The sequence below is a fragment of the Mesoplodon bidens genome, assembly GCF_964165515.1.
Source record: "Mesoplodon bidens genome assembly, chromosome: 4".
NCBI classification, from domain to species: Eukaryota; Metazoa; Chordata; class Mammalia; order Artiodactyla; family Ziphiidae; genus Mesoplodon; species Mesoplodon bidens.
In genome coordinates, this window is record NC_138160.1 from 131,314,150 (window position 1) to 131,319,778 (window position 5,629).

Consider the following 5,629-nt stretch of genomic DNA (forward strand, 5'->3'; position numbering starts at 1 on the left):
TACAGTTATAGGTTGATATATACAAACCATTTGGTAATCACAATTCAAAAGCCTACAATAGATGCACAAAAAACAAAGAGAAAGGAATCCAAACATAACTCTAAAGAAAATCATCAATCCTTAGGGAAGAGACTAAAAGAAGAAGAAAAGAACAGAGAAGAACCACAGAAAAAACACAATGAGAAAAGTAACAAAATGGCCAAAGTACATGCCTATGCATAATCATTTTAAATGTCAATGGAATAAATACTCCAATCAGAAGACATAGGGTGGCTGAATGGATAAAAAACAACACCTAACTATACGTTGTCTACAAGAGACTCACTTCATAGTTAAAGACACACAGAGACTGAAGGTGAAGGGAGGTAAAAAGATATTCCAAGCAAATGGAAACAAGAAGAAACCTGGGGTAGCAATATTCATATCAGACAAAATAGACTTTAAAACAAAGCCTATAACAAAAGACAAAGAAGGGCATTATATAATGATAAAGGAGTCAATCCAAGAAGAGAATATTATTTTTGTGAACAGATATACACCTAATATAGGAACACCTAAATATATAAGCAAGTATTAACTTATATAAAGGGAGAAATTGCCTGTAACACATTAATAGTATGGGACTTTTACATCAATGGATAGAACATCCAGACAGAAAATCAATAAGGAAATGGTAGCCTTCAAAAACATATGAAACCAAATAGACTTAATAGACATCTATACAATACATCCAAAAGCAGCAGAATATACATTCTTTTCAAGTGCACATGGATTTTTCTCCATGATAGAGCACATGCTAGCCAGAAAACAAGTCTCAGTAAATTTAAGAAGACTGAAATTATATTAAACATCTTTGTCAATCACAATGGTATGAAAGTAGAAATCAATTACAGGAAGAAAAATGGGGAAAAAATAACTACAAACATGTGGAGACTAAACAACATGCTACCAATGAGTTCAGTGAAGAAATCAAAGAACAAATCAGATACCCTGACAAATGAAAATAGAAACAAAACTTGCCCAAATCTATGGAACTCAGCAAAAGTAGATCTAAGAAGGAAGTTTATAGTGATATAGAGCTACCTCAAGAAACAAGAAAAATCTCAAATAAGCTAACTTTCCATCTAAAGAAATTAGAATAAGGAGACCAAACAAAGCCCAAAGTCAGCAGAAGGAAGGAAATAATAAAGATCAGAGAGGAAATAAATAACATATACCCCCCCAAAAAAAAAACAACAATGGTAGAAAAGGTCAATGGAAGTAACAGCTGGTCTTTGGAAAAGATTAACAAAATTGACAGACCTTTAGCTAGGCTCATTAAGAAAAAAGAGAGAAGGGCACAAATAAACAAAAATAGAAATTATAGAGAAAAAGTTATATCCAATATAACAAAAAAAACACTCATAAGAAAATACTATGAGCAGTTACAGGCCAACAAGTTGGACAAACTAGAAGAAATGGATACACAGACAGATATGTTCCTAGAAACATATAATCTTCTAAGGCAGAATCAGAAATAGAAAAATCTCAACAGACTGATCAATAGTATTGAAACTGAAGGAACTTCTCTAGACAGGGAAAATGGGAAAAGCAAACTAAAAACTACAATAGATACACCACAAAAAAGCAACCCAAACACAATACTAAAGATGGTCATCAAACCAAAAGAGAACAAAAGAGGAAGGGAAGAAAAATGACCTACAAAAACAAACCAAAAGCAATTAAGAAAATGGTAATAGGAACATACATATTGATAATTACCTTAAATGTAAATGGATTAAATGCTCCAACCAAAAGACACAGGCTCGCTGAATGGATACAAAAACAAGACCCATGTATATGCTGCCTACAAGAGACCCACTTGAGAACTAGGGACACATACAGACTGAAAGTGAGGGGATGGAAAAAGCTATTCCATGCAAAAGGAAATCAAAAGAAAGCTGGAGTAGCAGTACTCATAACAGACTTTAAAATAAATACTGTTACAAGAGACAGGGAAGGACACTATGTAATGATCAAGAGATCAATCCAAGAAGATGTAACAATTGTAAATATACATGCATCCAACATAGGAGCACCTCAATATATAAGGCAAATGCTAACAGCCACAAAAGGAGAAATCAACAGTAACAGAAAAATAATGGGGGAATTTAACACCCCAGTTACACCAATGGACAGATCATCCAGACAGAAAATTAATAAGGAAACACAAGCCTTAAATGACCCACTAGACCAGGTAGACTTAATTAATATTTATAGGACGTCCCATCTGAAAGCAGCAGAATACACTTCCTTCTCAAGTGCACATGGAACATTCTTCAGGATAGGTCATATCTTGGGTAACAAATCAAGCCTTGGTAAATTTAAGATAACTAAAATCATATCAAGCATCTTTTTTGACCAAAAGGCTATGAGATTAGAAATCAATTACAGGAAATAAAAACTGTAAAACAACCCCACAAACACATGGAGGCTAAACAATCTGTTACTAAATAACCAATGGATCACTGAAGAAACCAAAGAATAAATTAAAAAAAATACCTAGAGACAAATGACAATGAAAACATGATGATCCAAAACCTGTGGGATGCAGCAACAACAGTTCTCAGAGGGCAGTTTATAGCAATACCATTTTACCTCAAAAAACAAGAAAAATCCCAAATACACAACCTAACCTTATACCTAAAGGAACTAGAGAAAGAAGAACAAACCAAACCCAAAGTTAGTAGAAGGAAAGAAATCATAAAGATCAGAGCAGAAATAGAGATGAAGAAAGCAATACAAAAGATCAATGAAACTAAAAGCTCATTCTTTGAGAAGATAAACAAAATTGATAAACCTTTAGCCAGACTCATCAAGAAAAAGAGGAAGCAGTCTCAAATCAGTAATATTAGAAATGAAAAAGGAGAATTCACAATGGACACCACAGAAATACAAAGGTTCATAAGAGACTACTACAAGCAACTATATGCCAATAAAAGGGACAACCTGGAAGAAATGGACAAATTCTTAGAAAGGTAGAATCTCCCAAGGCTGAACCAGGAAGAAATAGAAAATATGAACAGACCAATCACAAGTACTAAAATTGAAAGTGTGATTAAAAATCTTCCAACAAACAAAAGTCCAGGACCAGGTGGCTTCACAGGCGAATTCTATCAAACACTTAGAAAAGAGTTAACACCTATCCTGAAACTATTCCAAAAAATTGCAGAGGAAGGAACACTCCCAAACTCATGCTATGAGGCCACCATCACCCTGATACGAAAACCAAAGATACCACAAAAAAAGAAAATCACAGACCAATGTCAGTGATGAACAAAGATGCAAAAATCTTGAACAAAATACTAGCAGACAGAACCCAACAGCACATTAAAAGGATCATACAACATGAGCAAGTGGGCTTTATCCCGGGGATGCAGGGATTTTTCAATATCTGCAAATCAGTATGATACATCACATCGAAAAATTGAAGAATAAAAATCATATGATCATCTCAATAGGTGCAGAAAAAGCTTTTGAAAAATTCAGCAGCCACATATGCTAAAAACTGTCCAGGAAGTGGGCTTAGAGGGAAACTACCTCAACATAATAAAGGCCATATATGACAAACCCACAGCAAACATCATTCTCAATGGTGAAACACCAAAAACATTTTCTCTAAGATCAGGAACAAGACAAGGATGTCCACTCTCACCACTATTACTCAACATAGTTTTGGACGTCCTAGCCACAGCAATCAGAGAAGAAAAAGAAATAAAAGGGATCCAAATTGGAAAATAAGTAGTAAAACTATGTTTGCAGATGACATGATATTATACATAGAAAATCCTAAAGAAGCTAGCAGAAAACTACTAGGTCTCATCAATGAATTCAGTAAAGTGGCAGGATGCAAACGTCATACACAGAAATCTCTCACATTTCTATATACTAACAATGAAAGTTCAGAAGGAGAAATTAAGGAAACAATCCCATCTACCATCACATCAAAAAAGAATAAAACACCTAAGAATACACCTACTTAAAGAGGCAAAAACCTGTACACAGAACACTATATGATACAGATGAAAGAAGTCAAAGGTGACACAAACAGAAGAGAGATATACCATGTTCTTGGATTGGAAGAATCAATATTGTGAAAATCACTATACTACCCAAAGCAATCTACAGATTCCATGCAATCCCTATCAAATTACCAATGGCATTTTTCACAGAATTAGAACAAAAAATTTTACAATTTGTATGGAAACACAAAAGACCCCGAATAGCCAAAGCAATCCTGAGAAAGAAAAATGGAGTAGGAGGATCAGACTTCCTGACTTCAGACTATACTACAAAGGTACAGTAATCAAAAAATGTATGGTACTGGCATAAAAACAGAAATATAGATCAATGGAACATGATAGAAAGCCCAGAGGTAAAGCCCCCACACCTATGGTCACCTAATCTTGGAGGCAGGAATATACAATGGAGAAAAGACAGTCTCTTCAAGAAGTGATGCTGGGAAAACTGGACAGTTACATGAAAAAGAATGAAATTAGAACACTCCCTAACACCAGACACAAAAATAAAATCAAAATGAATTAAATACCTAAATGTAACATTAGATATTATAAAACTCTTAGAGGAAAACATAGGCAGAACACTCTGACATAAATTGCAGCAAGATCTTTTTCAATCCACCTCATAGAGCAATAAAACAAAAATAAACAATTGGGATCTAATGAAACTTAAAAGCTTTTGCACAGCAAAGGAAACCATGAACAAAATGAATAGACAACCTACAGCATAGGAAAAAAAATTCACAAATGAAGCACCCAGCAAGGGATTAATCTCCAAAATATAGAAACAGCTCATGAAGCTCAATATCAAAAAAAACAACCCAAAACAAACACGCCAATCTAAAAACTGGGCAGCAGATATAAATAGACATTTCTCCAAAGAAGACATACAGATGGCCAAAAAGCACATGAAAAGATGTTCAACATCACTAATTATTAGAGAAATGCACATCAAGCTAAAATGAGGTATTACCTCACACTGGTCAGAATAGCCATCATCAAAAACAATAAATGAAAATGAAAACCCTTTCTAACCAAGCAACTCAATTTACTCTTCTAATCGCTTCTATTACCACTCACTACTTACTACTTTCAAATCTTCACCCACACTGTTTTCCCCCTCACAATGCAGGACATCTCTCACCTTAAGCATTCCATCATTCTTCATGCCATAGGATATGCCATTTCCTCTGCCATAAATGCCTTTCTCTAATTCTTGGCTGTGTCATTGTGTGATTCCCCCCCACCGTTTTTTGTTTCTTCACACTATGAGAAAATGTGATTTTCTGCCAGTAGGTTTCTTCCTGCTGCCTCTATTCCCAGTTACATTACCTCTTCTAAACCACAGCCATAAATGACACTGAGTGGTTTGAGAGCTGCTTTAAAATTTAGATTCCAAGCCCTTATAAGCCTCTACTACTACTTACTTTGCTTTCCCATTTAGCCTTGTTCCTGTCTGGAGTCCTGCAGATTAAGTCAGGATCCTGCCATCATGTCAGATTAATCACCTGGATAAGTCTGAGCTAGACCAGGAAATTCAAGATAGGGAAGTTGTAATCCAATTATATTTC